At 41.9% G+C, this 23,737-nt stretch overlaps 1 protein-coding gene across 8 annotated transcripts in view; it reads right to left on the bottom strand.

Moving 5' to 3' along the window:
* LOC111865235 (sodium-coupled monocarboxylate transporter 1) overlaps positions 1-23,737 on the bottom strand; it is a 380,779-nt gene that overhangs the window by 69,386 nt on the left and 287,656 nt on the right. Inside the window, exon 1 of one of the 8 annotated variants that reach the window (XM_033751738.1) lies at positions 14,549-14,625. The exons of 5 other annotated variants lie outside the window; for them this stretch is intronic. The gene's annotated coding sequence lies outside the window, so the exon portion shown is untranslated. Of the gene's footprint in view, positions 1-5,290; positions 5,327-14,525; positions 14,626-23,737 lie in introns of those variants that run through there. 2 more of the 8 variants (XM_033751737.1, XM_033751739.1) reach the window with 2 other exon arrangements.

Raw genomic sequence — 23,737 nt, 5'->3', positions numbered from 1 at the left:
CTCCTAAGAGGAGGTCTCATTTCGATACACGTACATGTCTAGGAAGAATAAAAATCTTGGTCATTCATCTCGCGGACACTGAAGCCAGGAATGACTGCACGGGTGAAGGTCAGCAGCAATCTAACAGGCCGAAGCCAGTTGCAGTCAAGAGTCGACTGCTGTGAGACATTCGCCCGGCGGTAAAGACGTGATCACGAAAGCAGATTAATATCCATTGTTGGGAGCCACTACCTAGCAACAACCAGTGAAGACTGTAACAATCTGAGATTTTGCGTGAGCCATAGTGATTTATAAAGTGTGTAGATTAGTGAGACTGTTATAATCCTCTGCATGTAAGAGTTACAAACGTTCAATAAACCCAATTATGAATGCAAACCCCGTGTCTAGTCATTAACACGTGACAATATTTACAAAATACAACGTTCGATGTTGACTTCATGGAACTCAGAGTTCATATTGGATCGATACAGACCAGAACTGAATATGAATTTTAACCAAATCAAACGAGTACTTTTAGAGGTTAAACGTGCGTTGGACCGACCCACACACTTATCATTACGGGTCCATCTTACGCAGATTGAGCAAATAATGTATGCAAGTTAAGAACACTGATGGAAAGTAAGACTTCTGTATCCGCCCAAGATATATTCAATCAACTCTCAACAGAGTCAGAGTCAGAGGTAATTTACCACTGGATAATTATCGCCAATCAATTCGTCTTGGCGACAAGCCCCTTATGTAACATCCTCTCTGACGAGAGGATGAGTCTGTCATTTACAATTGCTGCTGGCACTCGCCAGAACAGTCATTTTCAGGTCCGAGTATCGCGGAACTCATAACCACATTTTACTGTCTCAGGTACGAGACTCCCCCAAACTGGAGGGCCAGGTCCTGTATTTATATCCCCCAGAAACAGGTTGGCCCATTTATACCCCCAGGCACTGGGTTCCCTTTTCGTCGCCTCCTACGACTCGCAGGGCTACGGTGGAGGTATTCGAACCCGCCTCCATTTGAGGTAACTTTCAACATGTATCTGAACGGAAGTTAAATACCTAAATTCATACCTGGTACAGAAACTATATAAAGTGCCTAAGAGCAAATTTCAGAGTTGAATCAAAGGAAGCAGAATGCAGACAGCAACAAAGCACTCTCCCCATCTGCAAACTTACATGCAGACAACTTTTGACACCAAGGAGGAGGATACAGGCCTACCTTTGTGTACTTTGCTTTCACGCAACGTGAGCAGAGCACTGAATGTGTATAGAAACAGCGTAGTCCTTACTCATTATCGCAGCTCTTGCTTACTCTACCTGCGTCGTAGTCAAAACATTCGCTCAACAGAACACTAGCATCCTGACGGGAGATGTTCTCGTCTTTTCCATACACCATGCAAGAGGTCCCGAATTAACAGCTGAGAATGCCCATTAGCTCCACAGAGTAAGGACGCATTTGTTAAGGTTTCTCTGGGCGAAAGAATGTAGGTGTATTCTTTGTACTATATACCTTTATCGAACCGTAGAAATAAAAAGAAAATGTTGCCAAAATTGAATAATACAGCCTAGCAAGATAACTGTGTTCTGTGATGTGACGCCTCGTAGTTTGGTAGAGTGGTGTCAAGGTTTCGCCGAAATCTTTCTGCCTTCATCTATAGTTTTCTACCCCGAAGAAGGATGCAGCAAACCCCACCGAAACTCTTTTATATATGTACCAAACTATATGGCCATTATCTTGATACTCACTGCCGTGAAACTTCAAATGATCTCAATAAATTACTGTAATTTAATCAAAATTATAGTCGTTTTCGAGAAAATATAGATTTTCTCTTTGGAGGCCAAGTAAAAGGCCATTATTTTGGTGCTAAAAACATCATATTCATAGGGAATCGACCTATAGTGGGAAAATTTGTAAATATTGAATATGGACGAATAATGCTCAACCGTTCAGGCTCTAGCGGGTTGTACATCCATGCTGTAGTGTGCACTAGTGTCCTCAGTCTATTACAGCGTCCACTAGCCATTTCCTGGCAACGGATTTTAAAATAGGAACTATAATAGTCTCACTGAATTACACATTCCAAATATCACACATAAAGTCTTCTCTTCACAGCCGCACTCCAACTAACCCTTTTCTTTACAGCCTCTCTCACAGCACTGAATTCTCAACTGACAATTGCCTGGGTCAAGTCAAAATCAAACTTGAAGAAAGCAGTTTTCTGGGATTTGGCACCGTGTATATGTGGTGCTAACCGACGTTTCGGAGGAACGTATCGCCTCCATCTTCAGTCTGCTTATACCGGTTCTCACGGTCTCTTCGCCTGCGGATTTCTTATATTTTTCTTTCTACCATGAAGATGGAGGTGATACGTTCCTCCGAAACTTCGGTTAACACCACATATACACGGTGCCAAATACCAGAAGACTGTTTTCTTCATAGTCACCGCCGTGAAAACCTCAAATCTTACAAAATCAAACATGTTTTACGACTGGTGGTTTATTGCCAATCAGTTCGTCTCGACGTCAATCACGACCAGACATTTTTCTTCAGCTGAACCATTGCGTTCATAGTCCTTATGCAACACCCTTTGTGACGAGATGATGGGTTTGTCTCTTACGAATATGCTTGGCTTTTCGTCAGGTATGCATTTCGCACATATAGCATGTTACACAAGTTCTCTGTCAGTACAGGCTTTGCAGACCAGATCATGCCTATCTTACGTATCTTATGCTATAACGGCAGCTTAGTCACTTGAATGGTCGTAAGTTTGACCACCGCCAAGTTTAAGCCTCTTATATATTCTATGTCTGGCTTCACCTTGTCCTATACCGCCATATGCTCATTTCATTATATTGTATGATTTCTGCTTGTCGCCTGCATAATTTTGTTGCAGTATAACTGTATACATAGGGCCACGCCATTGCTCAAGCGGTTAGTCGCTGGCTTCCCACCGCGGCGGCCCGGGTTCGATCCCGGGTCTGGGCAAGTGGGATTTGTGGTGGACAAAGTGGCGCTGGGGCAGGTTTTCTCCGAGTACTTCGGTTTCCCCTACTAATCTTCAATCCACTAATTGCTCCACAATCACCCTCACCTATCATCTGGGGCTGGTACAATAGGCCAGATGTGGCCGCGGTACAAGAGACTTAGTCCTACCCCACTAGCATTAAAAAAACTGTATACATATGGAAGGCTGACAGCTGTGTGCAAATCGCGGACCGGTGTGCATTTTGTAAAATTTCCAATGGTACGGAGAACCCTGTTTTGCAGGAGCTGAAATTTTAAGAGGTAGGTGTCTGCCGCTAATTCCCAGGCGAGACAAGCGTAAGTCATTACTGATCTGATCAGTGCCTTATGGAGTGTTAGTTTAATGTTGGCGATTAAATGCTCACTTTTGAACAGAGAGTACATTCTAATAAATATACTGAAGGCCTTGGTTTCAGTCATTTCTATGTGCAGTCTCCACGTAATCCTCTTATGGAAGATTTTACCGAGATGTTTTACATGACTGACAAAGGGGATATTCCGTCCAGTCAATGTAAGGTGAGCACCAGAGGGAGCACGCAGAAAACACAGACCTCTATTGTCGTAGGAGCGTGTTTACCGTGTCATTGCATAATAACGGTCGTGGTGCGGACAACTGGGAGTTGCCTATTAACGGCCGCTGTTTACAGAGTCAGTGCTTATCAACAGGTCCATACGTCACTTAAATTACATACATACGAGTAAACACATTCAAACTGTGGATTTCCAAAAAAAAAAAAAAAAAGTTTTTCTTATTCACGCGTGCTGAAAACTTTTAAATCCGCCACAATCTCGAGTTACTCACGATCCCTACTACGTATATGCAGAATGTTTCACGATTTTATGGCACGACTGCAGGAGGTGATTTCTTTGTGATCAAAGAAGTTCATATAAACATGTGTCCAATTTTGGACGGTTACAGAGTTATGACCGTTTTTACATTCCCGTACACGCCCTCGTGTGAACCGCGTCTGTCAGCTGGCAGGTCGCTATCTTTAGCCAGCTACAGACGGAGCGTTCTCGTTATCTCGACACTTGAGAGCTACCTAAGGCGGGGTGGGTTGGTATGTCCGGCGCGGTTCACAACCGAGCGGCAGCCTGTGTTGCGGCCGGCGGTGGAATTTTCGAAAATCGGCTCTAAGCACAAATCAATTCAAATTAAAGGTAATTTCACGAAGTTAACTTTACATTCATACTTTAAATGTATCATGTATTATGCTGGTTTATTATTTTGTTCCGTTTATTGTCAGCAATCTTTGCCTTCTATTCTGAGTTTAAAACGGTCATAACTACGTAACCGTCCAAAATCGGGCACATGTTTATATGAAATTTTTTGATCACAAAGACCTAGGAAATAACCTCCTGCAGTTATGCCCTAAAGTCGTGAAACACCCTGTATACGTTACATATCACATGACATACAAATAGCTCGCAAACTCTTGTGAATACCGCGTGAAATTTCGAGTTATACAAGAGGTCGGAAATTTGTTGATTATCAAAGCAAGCAACTAATGACTTCTCAAAGAGGACTCCTCTCCATGGAGTTAAGACACTCGATACTGTTGGACCGGAATGTCTGGTAATAGTAGAGTTTCTTCAACAGAGAACCTGAAAATGCCAGACAGTTTTATATTCCCCATAGATATACCGTATTTACGCATGTATAGGCCGCACATTTTTTGCCAAAAATTCAAGAGGAAAACTGGGGTGCGGCTTATATTCGAAATATTCGAAATCACACTTCGTTTAAAAAATTATATTCATAATTAGTAATACAGGGTGTAATACTCCTGAAATAATATTCCAAGAAAATTATTTTTTCTATAATTTCTGTCTGAAAATTGTGCTGCGGCCTATACACGCACGCGGCCTATACATGCGTAAATACGGTATACTCCCGATTGTGGGTTCATTTGCCCGATGCCTAATGGAAATGTACTGTCTTCTACAGGTCCGTTACTTTTGCTGTCCGAAAGACTTAGTGGGACTGTTTCACTGTCCACCGAAGATACACCAGAGACGTAACATGTGTTGATTTATATCACATAATAAATATTTTCAAATGTCATAAAAAGTTAGGTCATTAGGAGTTCCGAAATGTAAGTGATCTGTTGCTCTAGAAGGAACTTGGCATGGCGTACAGGAAGGAGACAGTACCGATACTGGCCAATGCCATTACGTTTAATACACATGACGATCTCAGAAATGACTCTATTCCTGTCTAATAGGATAACTACTCATCTGAAAACGTCGAGTTCTCTTTAGTATTCGTTACCTCAGACAACAAACTGAAGATCGCAGTGGCCGTGCGGTCTAAGGCCCACTCGAACACTGGGATCGTGGGTTCAAATCCGACTCGAGGCATGGATGTCTGTGTTTATTCTGTGTTTGTGTTGTCCTGTGTAGGTAGCGGTCTTGCGACGGGCCAATCTCTGTCCAAGGAGTCCTACCGACTGCCTAAGATTAAGAAACTGAATTAAAACAAGCGTTTCGCGGATGTCTAAGCTCTAAGTGGGTGGAACAAAAGAAGATGAAGAGGAAGAGGAAGAATAAGAAGAAGAAGAAGAAGAAGGAGGAGGAGGAGGAGGAGGAGGAGGACAAACTCCAGTACAACGAAAACCCGAAAGCTTAACACCGCTAATACCAAGGCCTGGAATTGGACATGATTCCCAGCGATTTCTATCCACCTTACATCCTCAGAACTTGTCTCTTTACGATCCAGGTTAATGTTAATCCTCGCTTTCCCTTTTGTTCCTCAGGGTTCTCGTTTCCCAGGAGGTTTCTCCACTAAAATCTTATATGCCTGTCTTGCCTCCCCATACTAGAAGTGTCCCAATCAACCTTAGTTTAGCTTTCTCTTCCCCAAATAACTGGTATCAGGAGACAAGCACAATGGCCACGTTCGTTACGCAATGCTCTGGATGTTAGAGTTTGTAACTGGGCTTACAAGCCTTCACCACAAAATTGTCTGCATAATGAAACTGATGCACAGGCCTCCAAAACCTTTATACTTTACTAATAAAAACAATAATGTAGAGGAGATTATCGCCGGAATAATTAGAATAAAATGAGTTTTCTGTTGTGAGATCGTGAGGTATATATTAGAAGTGAATTTAAGAGGGAAAAATGAATACAATTTGTAAACTTATTCCCGTAAAAGTTAATGAATTACATGAGATACAAAATTTTCCTTATATATGGTGTATTATCGTTTGCCTATCTATAGCTGCGTTATTTTTCTGCAGTTATATAATAATACCATTAGTGTATGGTACAAAACAAGACTTGACATCTAAGCGACAGTATTTTCCCATTAAATGCAATGAAGGTAGCGCTCATATAACAACATGTTTTAGTCTGTTGCAATAACCCTTTTAATTTGGTGTGATATTTTAAATCTAATTTTTTATGACTTATTTTTAACGAATAGACCTAAACATGTAAATAAATAAGAACTATGAAAACAGCAAACGTTTCAAGATATGCGTCTTATTTAACTTCCAATAAACTCCGATGCCGTAGAGTGACCTTGTGAATTCATTATGCAATCTCCCGTCTCTCTCACGAAACTTCGGTTCATTCTGTTGCTCCTTTCCATCGGGAAGAGTTGTGCTGGTGCAGGTCTCTCAGTTTCTCCTTCCGTCTCATCACACATTCTCTGGGTCGCTTCCGTAGATGCTCAAGGACCTAAAACTGACAGACCACAGCTAATTTATCAGCTGTGGCGAAGTCATTTCTACTACCGCTATTTAATCTGAAAATCCAGGTCTGTTCACCGAAGCTGGAGTTTGTGCGGATCTGTCTTAGATACGAGTATTTCACCTCAGTGACAGGATGAGACTTCGTAATATTCGTCCTTACCAAGAGACCAGTTATAACAAAAGAAAGAAAACACATTCTCTTGCATGTAACAATGGCAGTTTTAACCACAACTTGAAAAGACACCGCTAATCACTAAGAATGTTTTCGGCTATCTCCGTGGTGGTTATTACCCCTGCCTCGTATTCTGAAGGGCTCGCATACAAAGCTCGGCCCAGATATCGACTAGTACGTATCAGTCACGTTTTTCGAGATTTTCGCCAGCTATTCCAGAAAATATTCGAAATAGGTAACATAACGCTTCCTTCAACAACCTCCCCATTAAACACGCACAGCCATCCTATCAACCAAATAAATTAGAAGTGCCATTAAATAAACCCATTATCATTAAACCTTCTTAAGCAAGATTACAGATATAATGAATCAGTACATTTACATGTTTTAATAAGCATTTTTCTTAATTTTCATATAATATTTTAAATTCAGTCACTAACACAGAAGTTCTACTTCAAGAAATACATTTACTGTGTTTTAAACTGTCCAACCTTGTGAATGAAGCTACGAAAGTTTAAGTTTCTCCATAGACTAGAGTCCTCCCTGAGAACAGGTGACCCTCTACTAGCGTACACGTACTTTCAATAAAAGAATAAAAAGCATTTACGAACATTGCACGGACCAATATATTGCGACTCCCAACTGATTTAACGAAAACAGAACCCACGCTTACGAACATTTTAACAAAGTAATATTGACAAATTTAAAGACATATTAATGAAAAAAATAACTTCAATTTACGAATATTCAACTTACAAACACATTTCAAAGTAGAAATTATGTTCTTAATTTGGGGTTCGCCTGTACAGCTAAGCGCGTAAAGCAAGACATTTCCCGCCATTTCTGGATCCCGAAGTTTCATTACCGTGTTCACAATAGGCCCACCGGATCATATCCGAAGGCATAAGAACCGATCTGTATATTGACATTATTTCCGTACGATCAATTTCAATGTTATCGTTCCATCCATGCCTGGTTCTATCAAGTAATCACATTCAGCCTTTCAAATTCTGCAAGAATAAATTATCTTTCTTGTAGATCTCCTTCGTTAAATACACATGCCTTACAAAATGAAACCGTAACCTTAACAAGCGCTCATTTTGTATTATGTATAGTTTTCAAAGATGTTATTTTCCGCATAAGTCGATAGAGTTGATAGCGCCATCTGATCTACAGGAAATAAAAACTTAAATTTACCTGACACATTTTAGTATAGACTTGCATTCATATCCGTTGAGTAGTCTACCTGATGAATATGCGGACGGACAAACAGACATGACCCTGACAATGTGTATTAACTTGGCGCTCTTTGTGTAAATACGCGTACTAAAATGCAGTCCGCGCTAAGTACATAAATTTCCTGATACACAGGTTGGATAAAAAGTAGTGGCAACACCTCTATAGTTCTGAAATGACTTTATTACCTGAGGTAAACACACTTACATTCCCACAATATAATCGCCCCTCCCCCCCCCCATGTGTACCACCTTCTGCCAAATTTGTGGAAGGCGTACACCATCAGCGCGTCCACTTCTGTTGATGTCCAGCAGTGACCGCCCTACAGCATGAATAATCTCCTCTCTTGTGTTGTAACCTGTCCCTCGCAGTGGTTCTTTCATTTTGGCAAAGATATCATAATTGCACGGACTCGTATCGGGTGAGTATGGCGGATGTTGCAGTATCTCCCATCGCCAGCGGCGAAGGAGATCCTTGACAGCGTCAGCAGTATGAGCCCTTGCATTGTCATGAAGGATGATGGGGTTCGTTGCCAACAAGTGTCGTCGCTTTCTCCTGAGTGCTGGACGAAGATGATTATGCAGGAAATTGCAGTAGTAGGCAGCGTTTACTGTCTGACGTTGAGGTACAGTGTGGTGCAGTATCACTCCATCAGTGTCATATGCCACAATGAACATCGCCTTCACATTACTCTGTGTAGGGCGCACTTTCTTTGGACGAGAAGAGCCAGGATGCTTCCATTCATTTTATTGTCGCTTCAAGTGCGGTTTGTATGAGCGAGCCCAAGTTTCGTCCAGAGTGACGATCCTTCCAAGGAAGTCGTCACCTTCCCTCTGGTATCGGTCCAACAAGTCCTGTGCAATTGCATAACGTTGCCATTGTTGCACCTTGAACATTGTATGGGGTACCCAACGCGCTGTAATTTTGCGGTATCCAAGAATATCGTGCAGAATGTGGAGCACGATTTTGTGACATACACCTACCTCAGCAGCAAACTCCCACGCAGCCCATCGACGATCGATATCCAGCAGAGAAGCAAGAAGCTGAGGGGTCGTCCTGAATGGCATCCCTCCCTTCACGGAACCATTTCACCCACCGTGCCACTGTGCGATATGGAAAAGCAGCTTCACCACATGCTTTTCGCAGTCCCTGATAACAGTTTTGTGCACTACGACCTTGTGCAACTTAAATTTTTATCCAGGAGCGTTGTTCTTATTTCGTAAACATGTTGTTAGGGTGCTTGAACTGGGCTCCTGCACTTCAAGACGATGCACAATGCAACTCAATGAAACACAACCAGAGCCACTCACTGCACTACTTCAACTGAACTTCTGCTATCAGCTACAGACGGCGCTAGTGCCACCCGACGCACATCTTTCATGTTACAGCAGTGTTGCCACTACTTTTTATCCAACCCTTGTAGATAAGATAAGGTTGCACAGGGTCGGTGAAGTGAAGGTACTAAAATTGGAATGCACAGTGCAACAGATGCTGCAATACAATATTATAAGGTAAAAATAAAGCTGAGTTGTGCATCGTTGTGATCTATAGCGTAGTTTACCATCACATTACAGCCAATTAAGACACAAGTTCTTGATGTAGCTTAGGATTAATATTAATGTCCCGACACGTTTCGACATAATGTCATCCTCAAGGGTATATATTTATGATACAACAGAGAATGTCTCAAGCCTGCTATTTGTGGGGCACGAGGTAGCGTAGTTGGTTGAGGCACTATGCTAAAAGCCGGAAGGTCGAGGGTTCGAGTCATGATCAGGTGGATTTTTTCAATTTACCTAATTCTTGCAGCCGTACTATGGCCCTGGGGTCGACTGAATCTCTAACAGAAATTAGTACCAGGAATCTTCCTGGATGGGGGGGGGGGTTGTTATCTGTGATTGTACACGATTTTAGGACTACATCTTGTGTAAAATATTTTTCGTTATCCTGTTATACATAAAATAAATCATACTTTACATAATACATATTAATTTTACCACATTCAATTCAATTGTGAAATTATGTGCCTGGTGGCACATATCCTATATGGGTGGCTCAATATACAATTTATTTAAAAACGTTTGTGAATTCATTCCAGTCGGACATAAGATTAAGAGAAGAAACAAGCAGTGGGGGAAAAAATCATCTTTACTTCTTATGAGACACTAACGAACCAGTATGGTTCAAAGAACAACCTTCTCGCCACGTGTCAGTTTAGACAGTGTATACCCAAATTTAGTTGAAATCTATGTCAAGTATTAGTTACTACTTGCAGATGTATATAATGAACATAACTTAATATCACTCACTCACTAACACATGCAGCTGATCCCTTCTTGAGAAGCGGCCAGTTGTGCAGCTACCCAATAAATTCCTAATACTTTATGGAAGTTCATTACCGCGTTCACACAAGCCTTCCACTGGTCCCTATCGTGAACCAGATCGATCCAGTCCATACCATCCCATCCTACCTAAGATCCATTAATATTATCCACCCACACACGTCTTGGTCGTCCTAGGTGTCTCTTTCCTTTCTGCTTTCCCACTAATATCCTATATGTATTCTTCTTAATTTATGCCATGTAAATTTTGCGAGAATATGTATTCTTATGGAGCCAAATCTTCATGCGATGTTCTCTAAACTCTTCCGTTGCATAAGAGAAGAAAATCGGTGCATATACTCGTATACCCGTATATACTAGCTCTCTCTCTCTTATATATTGTGACGTGGATGGATGAAGGAGACTGCAGCAACGTCCAACTTGGTGCGTTCACATAGTACTGTAAAATTGTTCTTTTTCTTATTCTGCATCTCTTTGGCACTGGTGTTAATTTATTGATACAAACCGATCACGCTGGAGATAGCTAACTACGTAATTATATTTTATTCTCCTTTTATTGTTTTAAATACAGTTTACATAATATTAAAATAAATCCAAATAGAATTTTTAAACTTCACGAAGTCGATACATTTCTGAGAAATTCTGAAATTAAATTGAATTTCATATGAAGCAGACATTATGCTTTGTTGATCTAGACCAAAACCAAACTCATCCGAAGGCTTTTCTTGTAGAACCCACAACCGTTTCGAAACCAGTAAACTAAACTGAAGTAAGTAGATTCTAAAGGGCTCTGACGATGGTGTATAACACTCAGAATTACTGGGCTTTCGGACTTTGTCCATCGTCAGGTATTCTATAAACTAGAAAACGTTTCGGAAACTGGATCTGTTTCCGTCCTCAGGTGAGGACTCTACTCTGCTGGGTTAGCTTCTTCTAAGGAACCCAACAAAAGCTGATGTCTTCTCCCCTCACCTGAGGACGGAAACAGATCCAGTTTCCGAAACGTTGTGTTTTCTAGTTTCTAGCATACCGGACGATGGACAAAGTTCAAAAACCCAGTAATTCTAAACTGAATTAACTGAAGAGTCAATAACCGACAATAGGCTTTCAATTTAAGAAAAGCTCTATTTCTAAATGAACGGCGAGCGTTAGAAATAATGACATAGTCTTAACAGCAAATGTTTATTGTTCATGTTAACACAAACCACAAATCAATTTGTGATATCTTCCTGTTATATTTCCCTATCTCACTGAATGTCCTTGAATTTCAGACTTAATCAGTTTTTAATCTACGAACATTAGTTCAATGCTCTTTGTTTCTGAACAAAGAGCCTCAGTGTTCGCTGTGGATTACTTTCGTGACTGCACACTAAAGCCAGCCCAAAGGTGCAATATCGGATATCAGACCTCATCACAGTCTACCTCAATCTTCGATATTAATGGCCATTCCACTTTAAATTAAAATACATTACATGGAATATTCCGGCTGGCGGGCCGGGATTAGAATAACGGCAGGGGAAAGAATTTCTATTCCCCACAGCGTCGAGACTGACACTGAGGCCCAACCAGCCTCCTATCCAAAGGGTACCGGGGATAAAGCGGCCTGGGCGTGAAGCTGACCACTTACCTCAATCTAATGCAGAGGTCAGGAATGGTGAAGCTATACCTCCACTCCCACATATGTCTTCATGGCATTGTGTTTAATTAATTAAACAGAGGAACAACTTTACATTCACCTTTTATATGGCGCATTAGGAGGGCATCACACAGAACTACACTAAAAATTATACTAACCGAGACTAAAGTTCCTGGTTCTACGTAATAATGGAAAGAAAATAATTTACCTATTATACACCGACGTTCGCGCCATAACTCAAGCGGTTAGTCGCTTCTCACCGGGCGGCCCGGGTTCGATACCGGGTCTGGTCAAGTGGGATTTGTGGTGGACAAAGTGGCTTTGGGGTGGGTCTTCTCCGAGTACTTCGGTTTCCTCTGCCAATCACCTTCACCTGTCATCTGGGGCTGGTATAATAGGCCAGAAGTGGCCGCGGTACAAGGGACTTAGTCCCACCCCACTAGCAATAAAAAAAAGCACCGATGTTTGGTACCTTTTTTTTAGCATTACATACAGTCTTCTTAGCAATGTGGAATAACCACTACTAATGAACTTTTTGTTATAACTCGGAAATTCCAGACTGAAAGCAAACAGAAATCGACCTGCGTCAGTTTAATGTATTTCACACTGACAGTCTGTTTCAACACTCGTTTTAATATTACGATCTCACCCCCGCTACTGTCATTTTAAGTGCTGTTTTCCAATATAGTTCTACATACGTTCATGCTTTTATTCGAATGAAGGCCATCGTAACCTTTGTGATGTTAAAAATAACAAGAGAAGAGCGTTAATTTCTAACTCGCTACGGGCTGTTTACAATTTCCAAGGGTGTTAACGAAAGTATGGCTAGCTAGTGAAGCAGTAACGAAGACTGAATACACAGGGAAGTCCACTTACTNCATCGGAGAAGTATGTGGAAGTATTTTTTTATTAGTTACTATAGGATTCTGACGATGGTGTATAACACACTGATATATTGGATTTCTGGACTTTATCCATCGTCCTGGTTTTTAAGATAACAAAAACACGACGTTTCGGAAACTGGATCTGTTTCCGTCCTCAGGTGAAGGAAAAGGGAAACACCTATTCTGTTGGGTCCGTTAGAAAGAGCTAGCCTCAATCACTGGACGGAAACAGATCCAGTTTCCGAAACGTCGTGTTTTTGTTATCTTAAAAACCAGGACGATGGATAAAGTCCAGAAATCCAATATATCAGTGTGTTATACACCATCGTCAGAATCCTATAGTAACTAATAAAAAAATACTTCCACATACTTCTCCGATGTATTCCAAAGATCAATAAATAGATAGAATTGAAGTTATATGTCTACTAATTGAAAGATCGAAAGATTTACATGGGATTTCGTAATAATGAAATATTTCCCCCTCATACTAGAATGGGTACGCATTGCGAATTACTAAAAATCTCACTTTTAGGTGTGTCTGTTGAAATTATGGAAGAATTCTATTTGCCTTGTATATGAAATCATTAGAACACCTAGCGGATCAATGCTGCTTAATATCAGCTGCAGCGATGCAACTAACTTGCTAAATTTTAGCATATTTTCGGTTTTTTTTTTCCAGAAAATAGTGATTTTGAATGTACGTGTTACTTATCGTTGTATGTAAGAGTCAAATATATATGTAAGAATGTTTGTCTATTGTACACGTAATATTCGTTTCCCTCCACAAGATGACGGAGAGATCCTAACTTTCTCTCGTTTCATCACATGTTGAAACAGGGCTTTAAATTTTTCTTAACTCCTTCAATCTGAAGGCATTTTCACACGGTTATCGTAGCTATAACAGCCTGATAACATTACAAACAGTAATGCGGGCTTATTTCAAAAGAGAAAGAACTTGATGAAAACAAATGCAGGAATTTGTTTTTATAAACTTCGGAGAATATTAAAAATTCCATGCAGAATATTGAGGTGAAGAGATCCTAAGGCGTAACTTAATCAAAATCTCGTCCCAGAAATCGGCTTCTCAAGAAGAAACTGGGATAGCAACTAAAAACGATTGAACAAATTAATGACATTCAAAGCTACATGTCTAATCAGAACCTTATTAATTACATGTATTCTCAATCAACTGCATTTTATTACCCTATACTGATTGCGAATTTCTTAAGGGTCGGAATAGCTTTCTTCGTATTCACTAGTACGCGAATATACGGATTAGAAGAAAAAAAATCTTTTACGTCACTCCGACACATACAAATTAATCGAAGCAAAGTATCGATCCGAGAAATCACAAAGAGGTCTATACGATAAGTTGAGTCATATATTGTTACCAATCAAAGGTCACTAGCACTTCCTTCCACACCTTACTCGCATCATACATAATCATTCCGACTCTACATCATACGCAAGCGATTATCACACAAACGATGAGCAGATGTATAGAATAAGCAGTAAGAGAGACAGAAAGTTAATACACACATTAAGTATTGATGTATACGCACTGCCTATGTAGTCACCGCAAATGTCTGCACCGGCTGGTCGCGGAGGCAGAGTGAGAAGCTATGAGCCTATAGCCTCGCTTATAAGCAGCCGAGTAGTAGGGTTATTTGAACTCCAGTGCACAGGCATATGAAGCTGGACAATATGTCTCAATGGATCACAGCCGTGAGGCGCGGGAGAGAGAGGCGGTCATTGCAAAGGCACGTGCGCCTGGAGTGCTTCAATGTTGCAAGTTCAGAGTGAGCAGTTTGAAGCTATGTTCAAATGTGTATCGCCCTCCTCGCAAGAAATGAGATTAGAAGCGCAGCTCTAGGAACGGAACGGAACGGAACGGAACGAGTTTCCTCAAAGTTATACGTTCAGTTGAAATAAATGCCCATTAATTTAAAGAAAATAGCTGAAGAGTTGAGACAGTAATAAATACCCATAACACTTAAAAAAAATATATCTGTAACACGCCATGGAGGCCCATAGGTGTGTGTGAGAGGTTGAAGCTCACACATCTTCTAAACAATCGGCTCACAAAAACAAACTCCGTGGTTTTAGTCCGCAAGAGAACTATACCGACCGAGCGACCGCTGATTGTCAGCGAAGTTAGTGCCAATTTTAGGGTATAGAGGGTGTCGCGTGGTCAGCGCAATGAATCCCCACGGCCGTTTATTTCAGTTTTATAGACCGGAGCCGCTATTTCCTTGAAATAGCTCCTCAGTTACCCTCACGAGGCTGAGTGGGCCCCGTTCCAGACCCACTACTTCTCAGAAAATGTGGTAGAGCTGTGAATCGAACCCAGACCTCTGGATCTGTAGTCAGGAACTCTCACCGTTAGACCACGCAGGCGGTCACAATCGGCTCACAGATGGCGGTAATGTTGTCAGGCTTATTCGCCGGCCGCCCTTTACCCTACAGGAAGATTCCTGGTACTCATTTCTGTTAGAGGCTGAGTCGACCCCAGGGACATAGTGCGGCTGGAAGGATTAAGTAAATTGAAAAATCCAAGTCATTGGGGCTCGAACCCGCGACCTTCCGGCTTGTAGCATAATGCCTCAACAAACCACGCTAATGCGTAACCCAAAAAATACCCATATATAACTTAAATTTCACAGTATTAACGATAAAGGGCAATCAATTATCATGAGAAGTATTAGTCAATACGATGTAGGAACAAGCAGTTTGAAGGGAAAATGCATCCAAACTGGGAACGAAGAGGTATGATGCGAATCCATTTCACACGATGGGCAGTGATCCACTCACTGGGTAGAAGCAGATGGCTAGAGTTCTGACATCTGACTTAACACTGACAATTCATTTCACTTCAGAAATTCTCTTCAGAGGCACAGCGAAGATCGAGTAAATGAACAATCGCAAAGTTAATGGTTTGTGTATTTCTACACCCTCCACGTTTATTATTCTCAAATAATAAAACTGACTCACCACTAAAAAAAAGTGCTTCGCACACAACACCTTTTCCGTCACTAAGCACTATAAGGGACGCGCTGTAACACCAAGTTCATCTTGCTTGCTGGTATCATAATTTTCAAGCCAGAACTATACAGCAGTGTCACATAGAATCTCTGCCTGGAATTATAGGAAAAGGAAAAGTTGTCCCTGTACTTAATTAATTAAGCACCACGCCATGAAGGCGTATTGGGTAGTGGAAGTATAGCTCCGTCATTCTTGACCTCGGTATTAGACGGAGGTGAGCGGTCACCTTCACGCCTCGGCCACTCTACGCCCGGAGCACAGAGTACTCACTAGACAGGTGGCTGGGTGGGCCATAGCTGGTCTCCACGCTGTGGGATAGAGAAAAATCTCTTGCCCCTCCCGGGAATCGTACCGCGACCGTCCAGCCCATAGCCAATCGCTATACCGACTGAGCTATCTGCCTGTATTCTTAGTGTTATTATACCTTAATTCTGGGTGGGTGGTGGTGGGAGGATTATGGATCATTACATAATATGGTATACAAAAATAGAGACAGAATTTAAATGATTCTGCCCCATTCACCTGAGGACGGAGACAGATCGAGTCTCCGAAACGTTGTGGTTTTTTGTCATATATACCAGACAATGGATAGAGTCCAAAATAAACCTTATAGTTCTGTACAAAAATAGAGATATACAAAAAGGTGAAGTTATCCCTGTCATAGGCCATAGGAGCCATATTAAGTTGTGAGACATTGAGGCTCCTACATTTTTCTAGACAATCGGCTCACGGAAGACGGTGAGGTTGTCAGCCTCATGCGCCGGCCTCATTTTACTCCAGAAAGATTCCTGGTACTCATTTCTGTTAGAGGCTGAGTCGGCATCATGGCTGGAGGGATTAGATCAATTGAAAAATCAAACGACCTCATCGGGAATCGAACTCGCGTAGTGTCTCAACCAACTACGCTATCGCGTCCCCCAAAATAAAGATTTATTTTATTGCTAGTGGGGTGGGACTAAGTCCCTTGTACTGCGGCCACTTCTGGCCTACTGTACCAGCCCCAGATGATAGGTGAGGGTGATTGTGGAGCAATTGGTGGAATGAAGATTGGCAGGGGAAACCTGCAAGCCTGCCCCAGCGCCACGTTGTCTACCACAAATCCCACTTGACCAGACCTGGGATCGAACCCGGGTCGCCGCGGTGGAAAGCCAGCGACTAACCGCTTGAGCTATGGCGCGGCCAAAATAAAGATAAGCACTAAACTATAACATTCAAGTTAGTCGCACGCACGACTGAACCAGCGGGATTTTTCATTAATCATGATGCTACAGGCAGGTTGTGCCGAAGTTCTGTGATGGAGACTAATATCTGAACTTGAGTCTATGGAAGCGGGGCGAGGGAGGAAGGGCTGGTCATGCGGTGGAGGGACGGATATAGGCCTACTAGTACAGATTAATCTAGACACTTGCTTGTTCAGGAAGGGAAGGTCAAGGAGTGAAGAGAAAGATACAGCCCTACCTACTCTGGATAGCATCGGTTCAGAACATACTGGCCACACGCCTATTTGTGTAGTGCTCAGCTGAACTGAAGACAGCAAATATTGTACGCAGGATTTGAGGTTCTCACAAAAGTGGTCATGAAGAGTAGCATCTTTTGGGATATAACGCCGTGTAGTCCGTTGAAAGTCAACCCACGTTTCGGAGGAACATATCGCCTCCTTGTTCGGGATCGATGGAGCCTAAAGGTGCCAAGCAGAGGGGCTACATGGCGTTATATCCCAGAAGATAGTACCGTTCAAGTAGTGTTTTGGCTCAGGTAGTAGTCACTGATCCATGCTGCCTGCCATTACGCCTCTAATGGTTCCCACGTCCTGCACTCCTCACAAATCATGAGATTAGAGTCTCATACTGTCCCACAGTGAAAAATAAGAAAGCCGGAATAGCGCAGACGGTCAGCGACTGGCTACGGGCTGGACGACCGAGGGATCGGAGTTCGAATCCCGGTATGATCAAGAATTTTCACTCTTACATCTCGTCCAGACCAGCACTGGGGTCCACCCAACCCCCTATCCAATGGGTACCGGAGGCTCTTACCTCGGGGTGAAAGCGGCCAGGGAGTGAAGCTGACCACACATCTCCAACTAGTGTCGAGGTTAACAGAACTTAGGTCTACACATCCACTCCTCCATATGCCTTCACGGAGCAGTGATTAATTAGTTAAGCACAGGGACAATTTTACCTTTTACCTTTTGCACAAAAAATAAACTGCATTTAAAATCAAATTATTAACATATAGGGAAGTGGTAAAGACGATGTTTACCTATTTTACGACACGTACAATCATATCATTTCCCGGTGGTGGTCCCAGCCAGAATAGCCGTTCCCCGGATAGGGAATCGAACTCAAGACCTATCAAGCACGAAGCGGAAATGCTGCCTTCTCAGCTCGGATTCGTAAGGACCAAAACTGAATGGCTTTTGATCGTCTCGATAAGCTACTTCAAACGGAGATGTGACGAATAGTTCTGCGGGTTTGGAAGATTATCACGAATGGTGTTTGGTTAAGTACCACACAGCCAACTGAAGACCTCGTATCATTCCTGGTCGAAAAGGACTTCATTTAAATATTATTAAGGCCGTAAATTGACTAAAGACATTTAATCAATCATATGTCGTTATTTTTGACCAGGCTCCAGACTTCTTTCATTTTCTGGGGCCATAATTAAACCTTTATTTCCCAGTATTTCATGAAACCCGAATGTGCATTTCTTTGTTCACAAGAGCTCGCCATTGGTCCCTGTCCTGAGCCAGATGGATCTAATCTATAACTTTAATCATATTTCTATCAGATCCCAACTGAGTCCATAATACCGATGATCATGAATAGTGAACGTGTGAATATGTGAAATGAGGCAGCCGAAACTCTTCTGGGGGAACCATCCCTGTATACAGACACTTCATAAAACAATAGAATTCTCAGTCAGGACAGTTTGTAACCTGACCAAGATTCGAATCGGATATCCTTCCGGGTACAAGTCACAAGCATGATTGCTGAATCAACCTCCACGGTGTGACGTAATAATTTGCGGAAATGTGAAAGGCTTGGTTAAGGTCTTAGAGTCTTACAAACCGACCTTAAACTTGAAACTCCCTTTCTCCCTTCTTAACCTAGACATTCTAGCAGCAAGACAACGTCACCGCTTATGATTACCATAATCAGCCGATCCATGGAACACGAACAGCTTCAACTGTGGTCACTTGAAGGCTTTGCATTATGGCAATCCCTTATTGTATATGTTATTGTACAGCCAGTATTAGTAACACGGTCTACGGTCAGTATCTTTCGATTCCCAAGAGGGACAAGATTTTTCCCCTCTTCACAGTTTCCAGACCGGCTCTGAGGTTTACCCAGCCCCCTATCTAATGGGTATTACTTTACTTAACTGATATCGTTACAAACACATCCTGTGATAATCCACTAGGGATTGCACTAGCGTGCAGTCGGGGAGACCGCTGAATTCAGGGGACATTTTGAAGAAAACGCCTAAAAGAGATATGGGCACCTGCGAACAAGTTTTCTTTCTTTCCCCCCCCCCCTTTGGCACTACAGCCGCAGTGTGCCTAGGCCTACCCCCATGAACTTCTCCGTGCACTTCGGTTTTTCTGGATCTTACACATTCGGTAGGACTCCTTGGGCGGGTGATCAGCTCGTCGCAAGGCCTCTACCTGTACACAAACACAGAAAAACGCACACACACAAACTAAACATCCATGCCCTGAGTGGGATTCGAACCCACGATCCCGGTTTCCAAGCGAGCGAAGACAGTACATGCCTTAGACAGCTCGGCTACCGTTCCCGGCGGGAACAAGTTTATGTATATAAATTTAAATAAACCTTAATGATAAAAGAACATCACTCTAATCAAAGTAACGCGTTTTTTATACTAGTTCTAAAAGAATTAGCATCAATTGGAGAGGGATATAGGATACCGCAAAACATGCAAGTGGCGGTGATTAGAAACTGTGATCCAAGTGGCACTGATGAAGGCTGGTAAGCCGAAACGCGTCTGATGGCGAAATTAAATGAATATCATGTATCACGTGTAGATTGTTACTTACAAGAAGTAGCACTGAAAAAAGTAAATGACAGGAATTATTCTTTTCTCATCAATTTGTTCTACGCAAATGAATAAATTCTAAAATTTTCAATATTCGAGATAGGGCGTTCATAAATAAATACCAGAAAAGTATCTCCTAAATCGGAAATGAGAAAAAAATTAAAGGAAAACATGTTTTATGTTTACATACTTGATTCATAATCATAACATATTTGAAGCTGAATTATTAGAATACAGAATCCTAAAATAATTTCCGAAATAATTAGTCCTCTACACTTTGAGAGAGGGATACGCGGTAGCGTAGTTGTTAAGGTACTATGCTACAAGCCGGAAGGTCGCGGGTTCAAGTCCCGATGAGGTCATGGGATTTTTTTCAAGTGACCTAATCCTTCCGGCCGCACTATGGCCCTGGGGTTTACTCAGCCTCTAATAGAAATGAGTACCAGGAATTAATTAAATGATTTTCCTGGGGAGTGAAGCGCGGCCGGCGCGTAAGGCTGACAACTTTACCGCCATCTCTGAGCCGACTGTCAAGGTAATGTGGGACCCTCAACGTCTCACAACCCTATGGGCCTCCACGACCTGTTACAGGGATAGCTTTACTTACTTTTTACACTTTGAGAGACAAATATGATAACAATAAAAATATGATTATCCAACTTATTATTGCGTAAATATAATTAAATTGTTCAGGGTACTCAAAATATCAGTTCACAAACAAGCAATCAAATCCGTTAATTCCGAAAATGGAATGCTGCTTAAGTTCGAATTTAAGTGGTGCGTGATTAAGTCCGCTATGAAATATCTGATGTTCTTGAACAGTTCCCACGGAGCTCCGACCTGAACTGAATAGTCGTGGAAAGTGAGCATCATGTAGACATATACGCATTGCCCAAATAAATTTACCGCAACTTTGCATCCCTCGCTGGTCCTGATATTCAGCTACTGCGAATACATACGTAACGTCGACAGAGCATACAGCAGGAAGCCCTTGTACATTACAATGCACACAACAAAATATCCGTGGCTTGAGTCCGCAAGCCAACTATACCGACCGAGCGACCGCCTCTTGTCAGCGAAGTCATTGCCAACTTTAGCGGATAGAGGGTGTCGCGTGGTCAGCGCAAAGAATCCCAAGACCGTCAATTTCGATTTTCTAGACCGGAGCCGCTATTTCCTTGAAAGGGCTCCTCAATTTCTTCCTCACGAAGCTGGGTGGACCCCGTTCCAGATCCACTACTTCTCGGAAAATCTGGTATCACCGGGAATCGAATCTGGATCTGTAGGCAGAAGCTCTGACCACTAGACCATAGAGGAGGCCCCCTGTATAGATGTAAAAATTATTTGTCCTTATAATTTTAAGTACGTTTTAGATAACATTCATGGGTTCTAATAACATTTGTATTTCTTACACATTCTCCGTATGATGAATCATTTTAGAACCTCTTTCTTCTTGGGCAAACTGGTTCGGCTTCGAGGCTATTAAAATTTCTCCATTTTTCCTTGTTCGATTTATGTCACGTCTTCCTTTAGGATAACAAAACTTCATCTTCCGCGACAGACATTAGGATGATATTTCATCCACGTGTTCTAGTCACTTACTTTCAAAGTGTCCAAAGAACTCTAGCATATTCTGCGTTCCTAATTATTTTTATACCTCTCCAATTATTATTCTACCACGGGAAGTAACTCAAAATATAGACGTCAAGGGCGTCCTTCTTTTGCTCTTAGCACGCATGTTCCACGTATAGACATAACGCCTGACTTAGACAACCCGCTGTGCATACTTGCTCGTATGTGTAGTTGTATCGCTGGTCTCGTGTTTCTCCTCCAAAATATCTTTTGATAGCATCAGTTAAATTACTGTATTTTTAACACGCCCTTCCATTTCCATGTTTATTTTACATACGCCCCAGACAGACCTCGGTAAATAAATTTACCTGTTCAATTATTTTCCAATTTTTACTAATTTTCACCCTTCTTTTGTGTCTCTCCACTGTAACGTGTCTCTCTCTTTTTGGCAGTAAATATTTTTATACCCTATAACTGTAATACCAGACCACCTCTGTGGTCTAGTGGTCAGAGTTCCTGGCTACAGATCCAGATGTCCCGGGTTCGATTCCCGGCACTACAAGATTTTCTGAGAAGTAGTGGATCTGGAACGGAGTCCACTCAGCGTCGTGAGGATAACTGAGGAGCTGTTTCAAGGAAATAGCGGCTACGGTCTGGAAAACAGACAATAACGGCCGTGGGGATCCGTTGCGCTGACCACTGACAACAAATTAACTATTAAAGGAGTTCCAGGCTGTGTTTTGAAACGTGTTTCTATCCAGGTATTTTCCTGGTAGTCAAGGGAAAACCCCAACAAAAGTCGGTCTCCTTGCTGCCATTCGAACAGGGAAGCCGCTGAATACAAAGAGACCAGGACAGCTTCGTAACCTAGACCACGACTCCTTTCATCCCCATTCTCAGTTCATGACAAACGCCGTACCTCCTTCTATGTTATGTCAGCTATGCAGATGATAACTCCAGAAGCAATCGGCTTATATTTAGATGATAATGCATTACAGCCATAACGTGAGGTTTCTGACCTGACCAAACTGAAGGATGTACAAACCTTATCAGTATTCGTGATTCGAAGCGAATTAAAAAAGAAATAACTTTCAGCACGGTGTAACACTTTTTCCCTTTGTCAGCATATCTATTCAACCACATAGTATTAAAATAATAGTATGAAAGCAGAACCCGAAAATTAAGCAGAGACGTCCGCCATCGGACACGATCCCGGGACAGTTCCGTCCACCTCCGACCCTCAGAACCCAACATCCATTTCCTTTTTAATCCCCCATATCCTTTTCGATTATTCAAAGGGATATTTTTTTAGAAAACTTTTAAATGAAATAGTCACTCAATTTCTGGCGATGTGATATCGTAAAATGTTCATTTACTTCGTCAAGTCCTTCTTAGTTCTGGATATAATCATGGCACTTTCTTCTCAGACAATTGCAATTGATATTCCTTCTTCCAGGTGAAAGATAAATTTTCCACCCATACAAACTTGGCAATACTTATTGTTTTTTAACTTGTACAGAGAGCTTAAATATTTTAGGACGCCAATCGGAAAATGTACTCCCACAAATTAAATCATGTACGATATCAATGATTAAGTAAAACACATGCAGACCTAATAATAATACTAATAATAGTACATTTTAACCTATAAATTATACCAGAACACGATGTTAAAATATGTTATTACTTGTAAGACTTCCTTAGAATAATTTGAATCCTACTTAGTTATATATACAGGCACTACATATTGTCGCGTGCCGGGAATCCATGGAGAAGCAATAACACTGGGCCTTCGCCTAGGAATACCTTAAGCAACAAACGCGTTTCCCCGGAGATGAAAGAACAACACAGTGTTCGTTGTATGACAACGGGAAAACAAAACTGTTGAGAAAGGTGTTCCATAAGCGGTCCGCAAAAGGCCTATTTAAGGGGGTTGAATGTACCAGACAGACTGAGACAGTAAAATATGGTCACGAATCCCAAGGGAAGAGGACCCGAAAAAGACTGCGCTGGCAAGGACCAGCAGCATATACAAAATACAGGCCCATCCTCTCGTCAGAGAGGGCGCCCCGCGAAAACAA

The sequence above is a fragment of the Cryptotermes secundus genome, unplaced genomic scaffold, assembly GCF_002891405.2.
Source record: "Cryptotermes secundus unplaced genomic scaffold, Csec_1.0 scaffold614, whole genome shotgun sequence".
In the NCBI taxonomy this organism is placed as follows: Eukaryota; Metazoa; Arthropoda; class Insecta; order Blattodea; family Kalotermitidae; genus Cryptotermes; species Cryptotermes secundus.
This window is presented reverse-complemented; position numbering and strand designations above follow the sequence as displayed.